At 35.0% G+C, this 22,023-nt stretch overlaps 1 protein-coding gene across 1 annotated transcript in view; it reads left to right on the top strand.

Annotated features, from left to right (window-relative positions):
• Positions 1-22,023, top strand: part of ADGRL2 (adhesion G protein-coupled receptor L2) — a 296,333-nt gene that overhangs the window by 51,817 nt on the left and 222,493 nt on the right. Inside the window, exon 2 of the mRNA XM_043460873.1 lies at positions 8,302-8,343. The gene's annotated coding sequence lies outside the window, so the exon portion shown is untranslated. The remainder of the gene's footprint in view (positions 1-8,301; positions 8,344-22,023) is intronic.

Here is a 22,023-nt window from a genome sequence, read left to right as displayed (position 1 = left end):
GGATATTGGCTACTTTTCTTTAAAGTAATATAGAAAAGTGCATAATTTCAAAAACTATGATATTATAATATCAAATTTGTCAATTGACAATTTAATATTGGCAAACTTAAATTTAATAGTATTAAATATTTAGATTAGAATATTTCCCTCGTGTAATAGAATAAAATGAAATGTTTTACTTGTGTTTAATCTCTAGTTTAGTTTATCAATCAAGTAATAATTGTTACCATATCTGGCACACTTAAACTATCTGGAAGATTGTCATTATTATTCCTATTACTAGCAAGAAGTTGTTTAACTTTCCCCAAATGTCAAAATGTTTAATGGAGACTGCCTTTAGAAAGCTTTCCCTTTTGGGGGGACTACTCTTTATTCTGTGATGTAAGGGGTTGGAATATGACTAGAGAAGTAAAAAGTATGTGGGCCCCATGTTATTTGAGACTTGATGCCATTTTATTCAAAAGATTTTGCCCCATGTCTAAAAGGCTGCCAGCCTGAGGGAGTGACTTTTTGTCAGGCATGGTGGTATGCTGACAGAAGCCAAGAAATAATAACAAGCCTTCTTGGACTTCATGGACTCTTTCTTAGTTTGCGAGAAAATTAACTTTTCACAAATATTTTGATTTGAAGAAATTTATGGTATTCATTTAAGAAAACACTCAGAATTCCATGTTGCTAGGACAAGTTAGACTAAAGTCAACAACATAGTGTAGTGGGTTCAAAACATGAATCTGCTCTTTAGTTATAGAAACTTAGACAAATTATTTAACCTCTTTATACCTCATTTTCTTTATATGTAAAATAAGAATACTAACGCCCAAGTGGATTATTATGAACATTAAATGAGATAACACAGGTTATCTCATTACTTAAAGTAGTACCTGGAATATAGCAAACACTCACTAATTCTATCCATTATCATAATTATTGGAGATCAGGGAACAAAGACAAAGGTAACATGCAAAAACAGAAGCTACATTAAGAAATCAGTGATTTCTTGGAACTTCTCTGGTGATCCAGTGGCTACAACTCTGTACTCCTAATGCAGGGGACCCAGACTCAATCCCTGGTCAGGGATCTAAATTCCATATGCTGCAACCAAGACCTGGCACAATCAAATAAAAAAATCAATCCCTCAATGATTTTTTGAACACATTTTGATCAATCACTGTCTGAACAAATATATTTATTGTTACATACCTGACTTTGTATGACAGCATGCAAGTACTTTTTCCAATTTGTAAAACTAGAAATGTTAATATCAGTACTCCTCACAGATTTTATTATAAAACTTAGCAAGTTGCCTGGCACTGTAAATAAGCACTCAAAAAAATTAGTTGTGCTGCTATTACTAATTATTATTATTATCATTATGACATAATAAGATCAGAGTTTGAGAGATATATGTGAGGGCAGAACATGAAAGGAACAGAAGAGCTAATACTTCAAGTTTTTTAAAGAATAAATAGCTTTTTTTTTTTTTCCAGATGGAGAGGAGAGGAAGAACATTCAGGGATTCCTTATGTGTTTTTACCTAAATTTGATTTGTTTTCAAAATGTCAGTGGGCCTACAGTTATTCCATTGAGAAAATGCTTTTGAATTGACCATGTCCACAGAAATTAATCAATCAACAGGTAATTGAGCATCAGATCTGTGAAATATGCAGATAAAGTGTAAGACAGACTTCCAGCTGGTTTTCCTATATCCACATTCTCGCTTCGTTAGCATACTTTTCATGAGGTTGACATACTAATCTTCCTGAATACACTTTTCATCATGCTATCGCTGTTAGGAAGCATGGAGTCATTCTCAAATGCCTTCTGTATGCAGCACAAATGACTCTGTCTGGCTTCAAGGACCCTCTACAGCTTTGCACTTCAGGATCTAGCACCAGCACAAATACCATCTGGCAATTTGTTAGAAATAGATAATCTCATGCCTCAATTTAGACCTACCAAAATTAAAATCTGCAGTTTAACCAAGATCCCCAGGTATGCAAATTAGGATTTGAGACGCACTTCTCTGTAAAACCTATTAATCTAAAAAGAACAAAATCACTTACCCATAATATAACCGATGGTCCCATAAAGAAGAATTAAATCCTTTCTATAATCTCTGCCTTCAACACAATTTTTTTTTTGGTAAATTAATTAATCAATTAATTTTGACTGTGCTGGGTCTTCATTTCTGCATGGTCTTTTCTCTAGTTGTGGTACTCAGGCTTCTCATCCTGGTGGTTTTTCTTGTGGAGAACAGGTGCTAGATCATGCTGGCTTCAGTAATTTTGGCTCCTGGGCTCCAGAGCACAGGCTCAGTAGCTGTGACCTATGGGCTTAGTTGCTCTGCAGCATGTGGGATTTTCCCAGATCACAGATCGAACCCCTGTCTCCAGCACTGGCAAGTGGATTCCTATACACTGATCTACCAGGGAAGCCCCAAAGCAATTTTTTTTGTTCATGTTCTTAACTCCACTAGAAATACTTTATTTCCCTCCCACCTACTATTTGAATCCCATCTATTCCTGAAGGCCCAGTGAAAAAGTCTCATATCTTCTGGCAAACTGAAACCATTTTAAGCTACACTAACCTTCCTGAATACTTCTTGCATTTAAGTCAACACCATTTATTCCCTCTTACTATTCATATAATATTCATTGAATAATCATTTTCTGAATGTTTATTGTTGTTTACCAGGCACTTTTGCACTGGCCAGAATGCAAACAAAGATTTAGACTTTCCCTGCCCTCATTAAGCTCACAATCAGAACAATAATGATTCAGTAGAAATACCTTAAACTCCACAGGCAAGAAGTAGCAGCTGGCAGATGTAGGGGTACAGGACCATACATGATTGTTTTTTTTCTTGGTTAAATTATCTTAAATGAAGGTAGTAATGTTGAAATATATTAAAAGCTTTTGTGTCATGAAATAGATGAACATCTTAACTGACAAAGACAAAACAGACACTGTGCTTTGTTTCATGTTAAATGAATAACCCTATAGATTATTATAAGGTTTCTTAGGCCAGTCATGTGTTTTTCTTCATTCATTCAACAAATCCCAGAATTTATTTGTCCTTTTGTGGCTCCTTAAGTTTCAGGCATGGTAGTCACTAAATAAATACTTGTTGATTGAAGACAGTCTTTGATCTTAAGTTGGGGACAAGGTTTACACACATGGAACAACCATTGCTCAAATGCAGCCCCTTCCTCCTACTGCCACTCCTAACATTAGGAAATGTTCATGAATTTGCAATGACATTTTAGTTTACTACTAGTGTCTTTAGGATGGAAACATCCCTCCAGAGTGCCATGGAAATTTCTGTTTCTCCGTAACTTATGCTTGTGTTCACCAGAGACTTGTTGGAGCACAGCCAACCAAATGGGATTGGTTAGTAAAAGCGTTTGTGGGTGGGCATTTCGGAAACAAGTTTCAAGACCATTTGCCAGCAAAATCTCAGTAGGTGGAATTTTAAACAACATAATGTAAAATTTGATTTACAGAGGCCTAGAGGGGCAGAGGAGATAAAAGACATGATGAAGTTTATAGTATCCATATTCTTTGAGAGTGAAAATACAAGTTAGCATTTTTTGGTGTTGCAAAACATCTCATCAGCTCTTTAGGAAGACACATGCTTCTGGAAGACAGCCGTTCTTCAATAGATCTCAAGCTCCAAGCCCTAGAGTACATAAAGTTTAAATACTATGCAAGGTCTTTCTGAGCCCCTTGGTTTTTTTCAATGTGATTCAAAAGGATGATCACACAAGGAAATTTCAAAATCAAATTAAGTAAAAAGACTATTTCCAACTAACATAAACCAGAACTATGTAGAACCTAGTATTACACAGAAATAAAACTATTACACACATTATTTTGACTCAGGAGCCATCAATTTCCTTATATTTATAACTTTCAAGTTGGTTTCAGCTTTCCTTTATATTATTCAACAATTTTACTAAAGATGAGCATCCCCACATGGTGTGCAATTTTCTTTTTAACTTTTAAATTCTCTGGGTATGGAAGAAAAGCTGTGGACCCTTAATTGAACAATTATTATTTTCTTAGTATATATAGAGTTTGAGGATAATGCCGAATCTTCCTTTCATCAAGGAAATAAGCCTGACACTAGCAGTGGTATACACGTTGTCTGGCAACACCCCATCTTCAGGTGGAAGAGCCAAGTTAAGACTGAAAAGGGAACTCATTCTTCACCTCTAGTCACTTCTTGGTATCTACTGAGGTTCTTGAAGAAATGCCAATTAGGGCCAATTTGTATGTCTCCTTGGAGGTTTTAGATAACTCTTCAGTATGAACCATTTGTTTATCTCATTTAGACCATTTCTCCAAAGCAAGATTTGCAAACTTGCTGTTGAATTTGCTGTTTGCAGACCATAGCTAGGTTTCCATATGGATATAAAGCACTGGTACTTGGAAAATTCATTAAGAAGTGACTCATTTGAACTCCCAGATCTAAATTTCTGGAGTGGTTCTACCACATTTTTAAAATGCTGTTCCAGAACTCAATCAACAGAAAATAAAGAATTCATATGCAAACAGTACATGAAATATTCTTAAACAAGGCATTTGCTGCTTCACAGCTTGTGCCATTGTTTAAGTAATTCTAATTGTTTTTCAGTTTTTCTTTATAAAGAGCTGGAAACTGCTTTTCTGAACTTGTATCATTAGTCTTAGTTTTCAGACCCTCACTGTCCCCTTTATATAAAACTTCCAAGTATCTGAGGATAGGGTCCATGCTTGCCTTCTGTTTAGATGTCTCTTTTCAATTAAACATCTATTCCTGTACCTATTCCTAAGGTTATATAGCTTCCGAACTTCATCTTTAATGAGAAATTAGCTTTTCAATGACTACATTTCGAACATAAGCAGCCAATAATCAACACAAAGTTCAAAATATAGACTTGTATTTTACAGAATATTTTTATGTATAAGGTTTGTTTGAACCCCATATTTAGTGGGCTGTAATACATTAGGTGCAGTCTACTGAAATGTTAGACCGGTAGACCCAGGAACTGGTAGACCCAGGAACTGAAAACATATTTTTCGGTTGTCTCAATTAATGAAATTTTTACTAGATACTACTAAGTGGTGATTGAAAAAATCATGTTGAAATATTACTGTCAGCTACTGGTGTAAAATTTCTCACCAGAGAACTATCACAACTTCAGAATAGAATGTTTGTTGTCTAAATACAAATTTTAGCAGCCACTAAAATTGTTAGGAAGACCTTAGATCCCTTTGCTCCTTAATTATGTTTTAAAACAATTTTTATTACACAGTATAAAATCAAAATAGTTACTATTTGCAAAATTCCCCTTATTTATACATGTTATTTATTTAGCTATTTATAAAAACATAAGTTAACACTCTAAATTTGACCTGAAGATAGTTTGAGTTCCTTATCTCCCCACAAAATTTTCTCTAGTCTTTTGCAAAATGCTAAAGTGATTTGTTCAACAATGTAGATGGTTAATAATCACCCAGGTGACAACGGCAATTCAATGCATCATGCTTTCACTTCTCATTAAAATTGCTCTATCACTGAAGCTTAACCAAATTTTCTTCATGCTTGGCCTTCCATTTGAGTCTGATACCCTACAGTTTTCTTCCAATATCAAATTTTGCTTTGTCTTGAATTATTTTCTTTCCTCCTTAACCTACTTTCAAGAAATAGAAAAAGGCTCTTTGATGTGCCAATTCAAAGTGTGTTCAGATAAAAGGTAAATAATTCAATAGCCTTTTGAGGAGGGTTGACATTTGAATGTTGGAGGTTGTTTCCTTTACTCATCGGCTCTCCTATTGAGGTCAGGTGACCCATGTTAGTGACTTGCTGGAGTGAGTTTTGAATTTGTGAAAAACTTCTAACGAAGAATAGTGACAGAAATAGCAAAGAAAAAATCAATGAAATAGGAAAGTCCAAGTTTATGTTCTTATCAAGTATTCTACTTGTCCAATAGTTACCAACCTCTCTGAAAATATTTATATGTGTGGGTGGAGGCAAGTTGCCCATTAAATTGTAGGAAGTGTTATCAGATTTATCAGCACTTGGTTGTAAATTTGACTACACAGTTTTGGCTCATAGAGAAATGAGGAGGAAATATCTGATTAAAGTGTGCATTGCTGCTGAGGCAACTGAATGTTGCCATAGCAATTGAGATGAAATGTGCAAGAAGTGAGATAATTAAATCTAACCCCTTTAGTAGTTTTGACAGTCAATGCACTGCCAATAGGAAAAGTTATCTACAGTATTAAGATAAAACACATTCCTCATAGAAAGTCTCCTGACTAGTATTTTGTTGTTCCCTTCCTAAATACATTGCTTTAGGTATCTAATTTGAATGTTCCCTTGTAATAATCAAATACAGTTTTGACCTTGGTCTGCAGTTACCTAGAATTTCTGCTGGTTTATTGTATCATGGGAGCAGACATCTATAAAAAAAATATCCATTTTTTCCCTCTAGTTCCTAAAAAAACTATACTAAAGCCAAAGCTGTCATATTTGAGCTTGAAATTCAATAATATCTAGAACGTGCTGCCCTCTTCAGGAACTGATGCTTAAAAATACTTTGAATTTTTTTAGCAGTTTAGTAATTATAAATATAAGCTATAACATCAAAAATTGTACTAATGATTCTTTAGAAATAAGCACTACACAAAATAAAGTATTTCTCAGTCTAAAATTTTCCATAAAAATCTTTCATTGAAATCAATAAATACAAAAGATTGAAATAAAATATTGACATTTATGATTAATATGAAAAGCAGTTTTCTTAAACTATGGTCATGGGAGAACTTCTCAATCACTCCAGAATGTCAGATATCCATAATTACAAGCCATATGTTTCATTAATATTAAAAATATCTAAAAAAAAAAGTGAAAAACTAAGTAGGACACCTTTCAAATCTTAATTTTATATTCCAGCAAAAAGTCATTAATTTTGTCAATATTTATCACTTGAAATTTTCACTAGTTTCATTTACTGAAACATCATCTTTCCTGCAAATAATGATTTCAAGCTACACTAACACATTACAATTTTTATTCAGGATTATTTTATTCAAAATAACATTGAAGGATCTGAAATGTCATTATCCAAATAGTCAAATAAATCCCTTTTCTGCATATGTTATCTAAAAATTTCTTAAGCTATCACCTAGTTTTGGCAGAGGGAGATGGACTGTGTATTTTTCTCTAGATTAAGTTTATGATACATAAAAGAGAAAATGACCAATACATAATGACTTTATATATCAGGATATGAGAAAAGCATATTTTTTTACAGGTGATATGTTCCTTCATCTTAGAACTATTGACATTGAGAAAGATTATTTTATGCTAATTATTAAATGTGAAAGTCACTGTTAATTTAAAAAATTTAAAGGACACAATAAATTCAAGAACACACATGCTTTTTCATAATACAAATTTATTGTAATTCTTTACCAAGCGATGCAATTAAAACCTGTTTTAATCAACAGAAAACAATAAGAAAATATATATCTTTTTATTATCACTTATTTAGTGTGTAAAAATAGGAGCATGGACTCCTAATTTTGTTTTTCAGTTTCTGTATCAGATTTTCAGTTCAAGATTCCACCAAGGAAATATATTTACATATAAATAGATCTAACAGTCATTAATGCTGACTTCAAGAATGTAAAATGTTCCTCAGTTTTTCCTTAAAGAGTTTTAAGTATGGCTGTCCCATCTGTTTCAATGAAAAATTCAATCGAGCTAAAGGGGAGAAAAAACAACAACAAAAAAACCCACTCTTGACAATATTCTCTTAATCCAAGAATATTTGTTTGGGAAAAATAAAATGTTTTATTCCTGATTTTGAAAGAAGTTATCACAACAATTGCTTGATCCAAAGGGGCTTCCCAGGTGGCACAGTGGTAAGGAATTCACCTGCCAAGGCATGAGACATAAGAAACGTAGGTTCGATCCCTCAAGAGATGCAGGTTCAATCCCTTGGCCAGGAAGATCCCCTGGAGTAGGAAACAGCAACCTGCTCCAGTATCCTTGCTTCAAAATTCCATGGACAGAAGAGCCTGGCGGGCTACAGTCAGTGGGGTCACAAAGAGGTGGACGCAACTGAGCAACTGAGCAGGCCATTCTGTCCAAAGGCATGTGATAACATGTTTAAAAATTCTCAGAACTCTGAATTGTGTTCTCTGCAATAGATTTACTTCATTTTATTTTGCTGCAGCTGCATTACATTTGGCAGTTAGGATCCCTGTGGATGGAGGTATAATAAATAATAATATTTTCTTTGCTTTTCAGGCTATTTATGGCACAATGATAAATTTCATCTTTTCCAGAATGGTAAGTAAAGAGCTCTTTCTATATTTGATAGCACTGAACACAAACAAGAAAAAGTGAATTGCTACAATAAAAGTGGAGTATCATTTGCTAAATGTATTGAATTATCTGATAATTATAAGGTAGCATATACTCTTCAAATAAATGGATACCACATTCAAATTCTATATGCATTCCAAAATACCCACCAAATATGCTACAGGGCTCTTCAGAGGGAATATAAGGTTTTTGTTTTCTCTGTTGGATTGCATTTGAACATAGTATATTCCATAGTTTGTTTTCTGGGGTAATTTATTTTAAAATATACACAGATATAGAAATAAATGTGGCTTACATTCTATGAGAAGAAAGATACATATTGAGAGTGGGTGAGCAAGAGTCCTTTGGAGTTTTTACTGTTACATAAAAACTGATTGTAATTTATGTTTGACCAGGGCTTTGTAGCATCTGTGAATTTAAAAATGTTTGTTTTCTAAGAGCATATATCATAACTTCTCTTAGGCAAGCTAGCTACTATATGATTTTGTTTAAATACATAGTTTTGTTGTCTTTCTCTTTTTATGACTTAAAATGGTAATATTTAGTTTTAGTCTTAATCATAACCTCTTTACAATCTAGATAACAATAAAAACCAATCTTATCAAAAGGGAAAGGTCAATGTAAAATGGTGTTTCTTAGTAAGCTATTTCTGTCTCCTATAAAGTTCTTCCCCCAGTGGTTCTTGCATATTACCTATAAAAAGAAGGAATTTCTCACTGTAGAAAAAAACACCTTGAAATAAACTAGTCATCAAAAAGTGCTATGTTAAGTGAAAAAGCAGAGCACATTATAAATACATTATATATTGTGCTTGTGTATTGAGTGAAGAGAGAATTGGGATCATACTATAGGCTTAGAAAAAGGACACAAAGGCACACAGACAGTGGGAATATGGGTAGCTTAGTAGTCTTCATCTCTTCTTTATTTTCTGAGTTTCCTATAATAAATAGATATTATTCTTATCAGAATAAGAGCATTATTTGAATAGCAGACTGTTCAAAATAGTATACTATTATTAATTAAATGTATATACATAAAGTTGAGGAAACACCTCTGCATCAATTTCATAGCCAAAATTATCTTAAACAATTAAAAAAGAAAGACAAAAACCTTCCATCTAATCCCATAAGGAAGTAAAAATATAAAGTGAAGATTAACTGGGTAAAAGTGTACAATAAAACAATTAAATATTTAAAATAAGGTTGAAGCTATTACATTTATTAATTTTACTTTAATACAGAAATACTCCTAGAATTCAGGCATATGAATGAAAAGAATAGCCATTTTTAAACTGAAATAAAAAGATCTGCAGATTCACGTTAGTTTTTAGCATATAAGAATATTGTGTTTTATGAACATTTTTCAGAAGAAGAAAAGGTTATGGTACGAAAAGACCAAAACATGAAGGTACAACTTTTAAAATAGACTCATACGTTAAATCAGTAGATCGTACTGGTTAATATTAGCAGAAAACTTTGATATAAAATCTACAGTGTGATTTATCCATCTACAACCAATTGTCCTTGCACGTAAGTAAGGTTCAAGATTAAAACAAAATAAAGGATGTTAGCAAAAAGTGTTGCTTTTAACCTTAATGTTAATAAACCATATGTTAATAGTAAACATAATAAATAATGCAACTAATCAAGTATTTTTGAGGTTAAAGATTTCTTCTCAAAGGTATTTTATTATCCATTGTAAAGTCAGCATTAAAATATCTATTGTAGTTATTTCTCACAACTTATCTGGAAATAGGCCAATAATTTCAGAAGACAGTTGAGGGAGGGAGAGGTACTCCAGAAAGGATCGAGTAGAGTTCACATTAACACGTCCCAGGTCTTCACCTTCATCCTACTTGCTTTCATGTTACATAAAATTACGACAGAACTAGTTCTCTGATTGCCTGGCTCACAAATTGGAAGGCACACTATCAAAGCTGGGAGGGACCAGAGAAGAACTTTCACATCTATTCACCACCAGTAAGAATTGAGGAATCAAAGATTAGTTGTATAATATTGAGTGAGATATACCATAAACTTGGGTTTAAAACTCCCGATCTGTTAAATCAAAAAGTCATACTGGAAGATTTTTAATAAAATCTAAATCCTTTTCCAGGCCTGGAATTTTGCAACAAAGTGGTATATCCTTAAACTTACTATACAGAACATGAGATAATATAGGGAGATTTTGAAGTTGTTACAAAGAAAAAGGTTTTAATGATTAAAAGGGTAAATTTCATTCATCTGCAAAATTCACTTATATTGATCTCAATTATATTCTGTGAGGGATTAAATATTTTGATGATATTCTTCCCATAATACCATTTTTAAGATGTATCTAAAATTTTAACCTGAATTTTCTCACTTTTCTTTGAATTATAGTATGTGAGAGAAAATCTAACATCAGCTTCTTCTAAAGAATGGGGGGCCAAATTCATATCTATTTGCATATGGAAATGTAGATTTCTATAGGTTTATGCTGCCAGAATGCTAATCTGAAATACTGGTGCTAAGCCCCTTCAGTTGTGTTTGACTCTGTGTGACCCCATGGACTATATAGCCCACTAGCTCCTCTGTCCATGGGATTCTCCAGGCAAGAATACTGGAGTGGGTTGCCATTTCCTTCTCCAGGGCAATCTTCTCAACCCAGGGATCGAACCCACGTCTCATGTCTCCTGCACTGGGAGGCAGCTTCTTTACCACTAGTGCCACCTGGGAATCCCTGAAATACTGGGGAAATCAAAATTTTTAATTTATAATTTTATCTTTTTAATCCACTCTGTAACATCTTTCGGAGAAGGCAATGGCACCCCACTCCAATACTCTTGCCTGGAAAATCTCATGGACAGGGAGCCTGGTAGGCTGCAGTCCATGAGGTCGCTAAGAGTCAGACATGACTGAGCAACTTCACTTTCGCTTTTCACTTTCATGCGCTGGAGAAGGAAATGGCAACCCACTCCAGTGTTCTTGCCTGGAGAATCCCAGGGATGGGGGAGCCTGGTGGGCTGCCGTCTATGGGGTCGCACAGAGTCGGACACGACTGAAGTGACTTAGCAGTGGCAGTAACATCTTTAGCACAACTAACATAATATGACATTTTAGAAAGATAATAAACAAAATCAACCTCTTGCCCATAATCAAGAGCAGAGTCAATGCGACAAACTATTAAATAAATACATCTGCTTATTCAAACTATTTCTAAGTGTGCAACTTTAAACAAACAGTCAAAGTTCTGAATTACTATATGAAATGACTTGAAATGTAAACATATATTTTGTTGACATATATCTGTTAAAACTGAACTTTAAAACAGAATAACTCTTCAATGTTATTAAAAATTTTTAATAGGTTAGAGATAAATGCCAACTATTTATATAAAGCAAATTTATCAGTGTAATTAATCTGTATTTCAAAAAAATAGATCTCTCTCATTCTCAATGAAAAAAGATTGAATGCATATTTCTGTGAATAGTCACAGCATCTAATCTTCAATCAATAATAAAACATACTATATTTCTAAGGACATTAGTAAAAATTCATAACTTTATTTTATTAATGATAAAAGTTCCATATTGGATTTAACTATAGCCAGTGGTCATTTTGCTATTTATTTTTTTAAAATTCCACAACAGTTTCCAAAATATCTAATGGCAATTTTTAGGTCAGATTGATACTTATATTAAAGCATTGTTAATTGACCAACAGGTTGATTACTTTTAACATTTTGAAAGAAGAAAGATGAAAACAGGCCTCTCCTTTTCTTTCAATTAAAATTGCATGCAATTATTCCTGAAGATTATAGATCTCTTTTGGGATTTCCGGTTTCAAACAACTTTTTGGTTCATTTCACAGGAATAATATTCATCTTAATTAGGAAAAACAATTGATGGGCTTTTTACAAGAGGGAGTTCACTCTGTGCCACTGATTACTACCACTAGATTATCCTGTTTAAGGGGAAAAAAAGCCCTTCTTTTAAGCTGCTAGTTGAATATGTTATCTATTAGTAACCATTGTCTTTGAAGACAGAATGTTTTTCTTGATGAATGGTTAATCCATTTTGCTTTAACCACCAAATTTTCCTAATCACTATTCCAAATTGACTTCTAAAATTTTTTCAAATATGTAAATATACCAATCAAATATATAAACCAAAATTATTAAATAAATAAAAACTCATGTGTGGTACATTACTGAATTGTTTTACACAGGTTATAAGGTTAAAACAATTGCTTCGCTTAAAAATTATTTTTTGATATTTAGTAACTAAAAAAATAAAATTTCAAATACATAATGAGAAGTAAAACAAACACTTGAGAAGTAATCACGAATGCTTGAGTACCCTGTGAACTTTCAAGCTCTTGACTTCTTTTCTACAATTATTTAATGTCAATTCAAGGTTAAACATTGTTTGAAATTTTCTCTGTCCCTTGTTTCTCCTTGCAATTTTGTCTCATGTATTTGCATCCCTAAACATACCATTGTTTGGTTTACATGTTTGCAATAATATGTAAATGAAAGTGACTTTTCCATTCAAAAGCAAGTCTTGAGATTCAACCATTTATTGCATATAAGTATAATTCATTAGTTTAGACTGTTGTATAGTATCCACTCTATGATATAATTTATTTGTCCTTTTTAATGCTGATGAATCGTGGGGTTGCTTCAGTTCTTGGCTTTTGCTTTTTACTATCATACATAGTGCCACTATGAACATTCTTCAGCATGCATAGATGGATAGGTACAAAATTTTCTCTAGGTCAAGTAGTTCACAATCTGGAGTGATTTTGCCCCAAGGGAATATTTGGCAATGTGTGGGAACATTCTGGCTTATCATAACTTGAGGTATGGGCTGCCTAGGTGACTAAGTGGTAAAGAATCCACCTGAAATGCAGGAGACATGGGTTTGATCCCTGGTCCAGGAAGATCCTCTGGAGAAAGAAATGGCAAACCACCCCAGTATTCTTGCCTGAGATTTGGAAAACCCTGCAGTGGCCACAGGATTAGGAAAGGTCCATTTTCATTCCAATCCCAAAGGAGGACAATGCCAAAGAATGTTCAAACTATCATACAATTGTGCTCATTTCACATTCTAGTAAGTTTATGCTCAAAATCTTCAAGATCGTTTTCAGCAGTACATAAACCAAGAAGTTCCAGATGTATAAGCTGGGTTTCGAAGAGGCAGAGGAACCAGAGGTCTAATTGCCAACATTTATTGGATCATGAAGAAAGAAAAGGAATTCCAGACAAGGATCTACTTCTGCTTCATTGAATACATGAAAGCCTTTGATGGTGTGGATCATAACAAACTGTGGGAAATTCTTAATGAGATAGGAGTACCAGATCATCTTACCTATCTCCTGAGAAACCCGTATGCAGATCAAGAGCAATAGTTAGAACTAGACATGGAACAACTGACTGGTTCCAAACTGGGAAAGGAGTATGACAAGGCTGTATACTTTCATCCTGCTTATTGAACTTATATGCAGAGTACATCATGTGAAATGCTGAGCTGGATGAATCATAAGCTGGAATCAAGATTGTTAAGAGAAATATCAACAACCTCAGATATGGAGATGATACCACTCTAATGACAGAAAGTGAAGAAGAGGAAATAAAGAGCTTCTTGTTGCGAGTGAAAGAGGAAAGTGAACAAGCTGGCTTGAAACTCAACATTCAAACTAAGATCATGGCATCTGGTCCCATCGTTTCATGGCAATTAGAAGGGGAAATAGTGGAAGTAGTGACAGATTTTATTTTCTTGGGCTCCAAGATTACTGTGAACAGTGACTGGAGCCATGAAATTAAAAGACACTTGCTCTTAGAAAGAAAAACTGTGACAAACCTAGACAGCGCGCTAAAAAGCAGAGACAGCACTTCGCAAACCAAGTTCCATATAGTCAAAGCTGTGGTTTCCCAGTGGTCATGTATGGATGTGAGAGTTGGACCATGAAGAAGGCTGAGCGTGGAAGAATTGATGCTTTTGAACTGTGGTGCTGGGAAAGACTCTTAAGAGTCCCTTGGACAGCAAGGAGTTCAAACCAGTCAATCCTAAAGGAAATCAACCCTGAATACCTATTGGAAGGATTAATGCTGAAGCTGAAGCTCCCATACTTGGGCCACCTGATGAGAAGAGCCAACTCGTTGGAAAAGACCCTGATACTGGGAAAGATTGAGGGCAGGAGGAGAAGGGAGAAACAGAGGTGAGATGGTTGGATAGCATCATCGACTCAATGGATATGAGTTTGAGCAAACTCTGGGAGATAGTGGAGTGCAGAGGAGCCAGGTGTGCTACAGTCCACAGGGTCACAAAGAGTCAGACAACTTAGTGACTGAACAGCTTAGGGAATACTACTGTTTTTTAGTAGGTAGAGACCAAGGATGCTCTAAATATCCTATAAGGTGCAAGATAGCCCCCACAACAAAGAATTATCTGAACTAAAATGCCAGTAGTACAAGACTGAGAAACTTTGCTCTAGAATATATTCTTGAAAATGAAATTGCTGAGTCACAGAGTATGGAAAATTTCATATTTATTAGATAATTGCTAACTGTTGTTCAAAGTATCAATTTTATACTCCTACCAAGAGTATAAAGATCAATGTTCCAAAAGATCTGCCTTTTAAAACTTAATATAGTCAGATACTTAAACATTTTTAAAGATTTTTGCGAAGGAAAAATAAAAAATTCTCACACTTTCAATTCCTGGAGAAGGAAATGGCAATCCACTCCAGTATTCTTGCCTGGAGAATCCCATGGACAGAGGAGTCTGGCAGGGTACAGTCCATGGGGTCACAAGAGTTGGATATGACTTAGCAACTAAACCACCACTACCATTTTCAATTCCTTGATTACTCTGAACATTTCAACATTAAACTGTAGGTTTTTTATAGTTATCCTTTATCAAGTTAAGAAATTTTATTCTTAATTTCCTTTTTTTAAAATCTTTAAGGATGTTTAATTTTATCAAGTGTTATTTCTGAAATTAATTTAGAGGAAAATATGAGTTTTATTACAAAGGGTTCCTGAGACCTGAAATATCTCTCACCCTAAGGTTGCTTGCTGAGTGAGGTGAACATGAATTTCATTTGTCATGTCCTTGCTGGCACAAGGGAAAAGTGACAAAGCCCAGAATTCAGTGCTGGAATGCAAGATAGATAGATATGTCCTCATCAGTAACCTATCTACAAATAAAACCATCCCATGGAGGGCTGCAAGGAAAACTGCAAGTCTTAAATGCATTAAAAAAAAAAAAATTCTCCTTTGAAAATTTATAATCAGAAACCAACATTACTGTGTTTCCAGTAAGAATTTTCCTTTGAAAATTTATAATCAGAAACCAACATTACTGTGTTTCCAGTAAGAATTTTATAAGCTCAATGGTCTAAAGACTCAAAGATAAGAAATTAAGTTTAAACTTGTCCCTAGTTATGCCTTTTGCGCCCATCAGAATCAAAAGAAAATCAGCTCTGGAGAGCCTAATTTTACTCTATGCTGCTGAGAATTTTTACAGAAAAAAAATTCCTTAAGTACAAACCCACAATTAGAAATCACAAAGACACTGTAAAACAAAAAACACAACAACAACAAAAAAACAAAGCCAAAATCAAAAGCAGTGAAAGATAAACGGGAATCAAAAAAAAAAAAGCAGAATCAGACCCACAAAGACTTCAAGTATTGAAATTGCCATTTTCATTCTTTCTTGTCCTGTTCTCTTTTATTCCCATTCCTGTTGCCCATAAAACTACCTCCAAAAATCAAATTTTTTTAGAATTCAATCTCCTCAAAATAACATGTACACCCTCCTATAATGTTGGAAATTAATAATATCATTAAGTTTAACTTGTTAAGCTAACCTAGTTATACTGAGATGGAATTTGGTCTTGACACTCATGTTTCAAACTATAAGAACTGCAGTGAACAAATAAATAAGTAAATAAGAGTAGAAATAAGAATATTTTAGTTAAATGAACAAGTATCATTGTAAATACTGTAGTAGGTTAAAATAATATATTGCTGGCTACAATATAGAAATTTTTTCAGTCTTTGGTTTTTTAAATGATTTCCTTAGCTAAATACTCAAACTGATAGATATATTATAAACTTTTATTTGTGCAGCATATATCCACAACACCATGAGGCTAGTAGAATCCTAGCTCCCTGATGAGGGATTCAACCAGGGCCTTTCGCAGTGAAAGCACTGATTCCCAAGTACTGGCCCACCAAAGAACTCCCAAATATAGTGTTTATTTTTCAACAACTTTCAAATATCTTTACATTTGTGTTCTGAAAATTTTTAAAAAGGATTTGTTTCCTCACTTAACCTTGCACTGCTGATTGGTCTCACACTGGGCACTTGGCCAAAGCTGAGCCAATCATTGGCTGTCCTTGTAATTTTATGAACTGGAATCACAGAACAGACTCCTAGGCAAAGAGAATATATCACTTGATGAATCCCAGGGAAGACTGATTCTGCACCTTAATTCTGTTATTAAACTTTCTAGGGATCTATGAACCAGTAAATTACCTTTGCTGAAGCTTGAGTTGTTTCTGTAACTTGCAACCAAAACAGCCCTAATACCCTTATATAAAGAAAATTAAATTCTGAGATGGTTTTCCTGCATGCTGATAGTCATAGGAGGCAATGATTTAATAATACTTTTAATACCTTTTTCACCATAAGTGAAGGGAATTGGGAAGAGTTCCTGAGTGAGTTTTTTTGAAGCCCTACCTGGATCAGAACATACCTCTCCCCTCTGATTTATTCCATCACAGGTCAAAGTAAAGATAACCTAAGATTATTTCTTATGACAAGGTTTAGGGACCACTACTATATAGACAAACTTCTGGAATCTAGAGGGCTTCCATCAAGAAGTCATTTCTGGTTGTAATATTACTTTCCAGTTACTTTCTACCTGAGATTTTACATGGCCTGAATGGAAGAGGAAAGGACTGAAATTTAAGGGATGGGTGTAACAGTTACTGAGCATTTTATGCTATGTTAAAGACCTGGCTGGTGCATTTTATTTTCAGTTGTTAAGGGCTGCAATGTGTCCCCCCAAAATTCATGTGTTGAAGTTCAAACTCCCTGGAATTCAAAACATGAATATATTTGCATTTAGTCTTTAAAGAAGTTATTAAGGTTAAATGAGATCATTGGGGGTAAGCCCTAAACCAATAAGACTGCTGTCCTTTTAAGAAGAGATTAAGTTCCAGACACACAGAGGAGGATGCCATGAAGACACAGAGAGAAGATGGCCATCTACAAACCCGGGAGAGCTCTCAGGAGAAATAACCCTGTCTCTCAAATCTACCCATAAAATTTCTTTCAAATGTCTGCTCTACTCTTTGTTTTCATTATCACCACCTTGATTTAGACTGTGTTTTTCTTATTTGAAATATTCCAATAACTATCAGTTCCTCATCTTCATCTTTTAATTCAAACATTCATAGTCATGTTAGCAAAGCCACTAGATTGTGAAATTGTTGAGAATGAAGTCTACTCTGTACTCTTTTCTTATCCACTATATATAATCTATGGTTCCTAAACCCGGCTGTGCATCAGAACTTGGGTGGCATTTTTTTAATAGTCTGGGACTATATAGTCAGACTATATCTGTTGAATCAGAATCTAAAGGCTTGTGGGCTAGAAATTGGTATTTTTAATGTATTCCTAAGTTGATCATTTAACTAATCAGCAATTATTACTTTTATTCACCCTTTTTACTAACAGTCATATAACAGCTTTCTCAAAACTTTCTACCTTGACCTTTTTCCTATATTTCTCACTGTGCCTTCCTTTATCAAGATGTTTTTTGAATAATAAATCTACTTACACTTTTTTTAAAGTAAAATGGTTATTCTTTTAAACTGACAATGCATTTCAAGAATTTTCTTGTTGAAGGCCTATATCTATCGTATGTCATGTCCATAGCCTGGGAAGCTACAAAAAAGTGAGGAAAATACTTTAATATGAATAACAATAAAAATAAATGAAGCCTATCCAATCTGTTTACTGTGAAACTGATTAAGTAGGTCTTAACACTAGGATGTTTGCTTCAACACTGCCTCCAACTATATGAAAAGAACTGACAGAAACACTGACTTCTCTTGTAGTTATTTTGTGCCTGGCCCTGTTCATGTTGATACAAATTGCGTGGTAAAAACACAGAGGAAAAGCCGGTTTAGAGTTCACCCTGGAGAAGGAGGAAATGTCTCAAATCTTTTCTAGTCCTCCATCTGTGCTCCGTTGCTTCAGTTGTGTCTGACTCTGCAACCCCAGGGACTGCAGCCCACCAGCTTTCTCTTCCAGGAGATTCTCCAGGCAACAATACTGAAGTGGGTTGCCCTGTCTGCCTCCTGGGGATTTTCCTGAGTCAGGGATGGAACCTGCGTCTCTTACATTGGCATTGTTCTTTTACCACTAGTGCCACCTGGGAAGCCCCAGTCCTCCATATTGTAAGCTTAATTTATACACCTATCATACGGAAGGGCTCTGCAAGTGGTGTGCTAGTTGTAAAGAACTAGTCAGTGAAGGAAACCCAAGAGATGCCGGTTTGATTCCTGGGTGGGGAAGATCCTGTAGAGAAGGAAATGGTAACCTACTCCAGTATTCTTGTCTGGAGAATTCCATGGACAGAGGATCCTGGCAGTCCATAGGATCACACAAAATCTGAAGTGACTTAGCTCATAGCACATATCATATGGAAAAACTTGACAACTTTGTACTCTGAGTAGAAAAATCTACTGTTTTTCTTACTTAAATAAAAAGAACAGCTTCAAGACCTAGAGAAGTGGCTCTTTCTATCTACTCACAGACAGAAAACATGAATCTAGAAAAAGATAACAAATGATGGCAATACTTAGAGACAATCTCTGCTATTAGTCTATACTTAAAATCAAAGGCACTCTTTCTAACCATTCTTAGACAACAAAAGAAAAACTTGCTGAATATATCAGCCAAACTGATTAATTCTACTGATATTTGTTTTGTGTCTATTATATCAACCATCATGTAAGTAGATTAAAACAGACATGATTCCAGACTTTGTGAAGTTTTCAGTTAATAGAAGTCCTGGTTTAAAAGAAAAAAAAAAAAAGAGGGATACTTACAGGAGCCTGGAATGGAGTCAGTGAGGTAAAGTGTATGAGAAGAGATCATGCCCAAACCAAACTTTCTAGAGGGACCACTTATTTTATGTTCAGATGTCAACAGCGAGGAGTACCTTGGAACTTGAACAAACAAATGATACTGACCTCTTTCAGTAGAGTCTCTGCAACCTGTGTATACTTTGCAAAAAGTCTGGTACAAAAAATAATACTATCCATGGTCTACTTTTCCTGTTCTAAATGTATAATTCATGTACTCATTACACAAATATTTTATTAAAAGTACCTATAAAATAAGACCTTTGAAGCAGAATTAAAGACCCCAGTATGAAATGATATATTAACCAACTACCTAGTCCTTGACTTATTTTTTCCTGGCTTATGTGTCTAATTCTACACATGAACATCACCGGATGGTCAGTACCAAAATCAGATTGATTATACTCTTTGCAGTCAAAGATGGAGAAGCTCTATACAGTCAGAAAGAATAAGACGGAGCTGACTGTGGCTCAGATCATGAACTCCTTATTACTAAATTCTGACTTAAATTGAAGAAAGTAGGGAAAACAATTAGACCAACAGGTATGACCTAAATCTAATCCCTTATAATTATACAGTGGAAGTGAGAAATAGGTTCAAGGGGTTAGATCTGATAGACAGAGTGCCTGAAAAACTATGGATGGAGGTTCGTGACATTGTACAGCAAAAAAGGGATCAAGACCATCCCCCCCCCCAAAAAAAAAAGGCAATATGGTTGTCTGAGGAGGCCTTACAAATAGCTGAGAAAAGAAGAGAAGCTAAAGGCAAAGGAGAAAAGGAAAGATACGCCCATTTGAATGCAGAGTTCCAAAGAATAGCTAGGAAAGATAAAAAAGCCTTCCTCAGTGATCAATGCAAAGAAATAGAGGAAAACAATAGAATGGGAAAGACAAGAGATTTCTTCAAGAAAATTAGAGATGCCAAGGGAACAATTCATGCAAAGAAGAGTACAATAAAGGACAGAAATGGTATGGACCTAACAGAAGCAGAAGATATTAAAAAGAGGTGACAAGTATACACAGAAGAACTATACAAAAAAAGATCTTCATGACCCAGATAACCACAATGGTGTGATCGCTGGACTAGAGCCAGACGTCCTAGAATGAGAAGACAAGTGGGCCTTAGGAAGCATTACTACGAACAAAGCAAAGCTAGTGGAGGTGATGGAATTCAAGTTGAGCTATTTCAAATCCTAAAAGATGATGTTGTAAAGGTGCTGCACTCAAAGAGCCAGCAAATCTGGAAAACTCAGCAGTGGCCACAGGGCTGGAAAAGGTCAGTTTTCATTCCAATTCCTAAGAAAGGCAATGTCAAAGAATGTTCAAACTACAGCACATTTGCACTCATCTTACACACTAGCGAAATAATGCTCAAAATTCTCCAAGCCAGGCTTCAGCAGTACATGAACCATGAAATTCCAGATGTTCAAGCTGGTTTTAGAAAAGGCAGAGGAACCAGAGATCACATTGCTAAAATCCGCTGGATCATCGAAAAAGCCAGAGAGTTCCAGAAAAACGTCTACTTCTGCTTTATTGACTACACCAAAGCCTTTGACTGTGTGAATCACAAAAAACTGGAAAATTCTTCAATAGATGGTAATACCAGACCACCTGACCTGTCTCCTGAGAAATCTATATGCAGGTCAAGAAGCAACAGTTAGAACTGGACATGGAACAACAGACTGGTTCCAAATCGGGAAAGGAGTATATCAAGGCTATATATTGCCACCCTGCTTATTTCACTTATATGCAGAGTAGATCATGTGCAATGCCGAGCTGGATAAAGCACAAGCTGGAATCAAGATTGCCGGGAGAAATATCAATAACCTCAGATACGCAGATGACACTGCCCTTATTGCATAAAGCAAAGAAGAACTAAGGAGGCTCTTGATGAAAGTGAAAGAGGAGAGTGAAAAGTTGGCTTAAAACAACATTCAGAAAACTAAGATCATGGCATCTGGTCCCATCACTTCATGGCAAATAGATGGGGAAACAATGGAAACAGTGAGAGACTGGCTCCAAAGTCACTACAAATGGTGATGACTGCCACCATGAAATTAAAAGATGCTTGCTCCTTGGAAGAAAAGTTATGACCAACCTAGATAGCATATTAAAAAGCAGAGACATTACTTTACCAACAAAGGTCTGTCTAGTCAAAGCTATGGTTTTTCCAGTCGTCACGTATGGATGTGAGAGTTGGACTGTAAAGAAAGCTGAGTGCCGAAGAATTGATGCTTTTGAACTGTGGTGTTGGAGAAGACTTTTGAGAATCTCTTGGACTGCAGAGAGATCCAAGCAGTCCATCCTAAAGGAAATTAGTCCTGAGTATTCATTGGAAGGACTGGTGCTGAAGTTGAAACTCCAATACTTTGGTCACCTGATGCAAAGAACTGACTCATTGGAAAAGACCGTGATGCTGGGAAAGATTGAGGGCAGGAGAAGGGGACTATAGAGAATGAGATGGTTGGATGGCATCACCGACGCAATGGACATGAATTTG

The sequence above is a fragment of the Cervus canadensis genome, chromosome 2 (genome assembly GCF_019320065.1).
Source record: "Cervus canadensis isolate Bull #8, Minnesota chromosome 2, ASM1932006v1, whole genome shotgun sequence".
NCBI classification, from domain to species: domain Eukaryota; kingdom Metazoa; phylum Chordata; class Mammalia; order Artiodactyla; family Cervidae; genus Cervus; species Cervus canadensis.
Note: the sequence above shows the minus strand (reverse complement) of the source record. Positions and strands in the feature narration are given on the sequence as shown.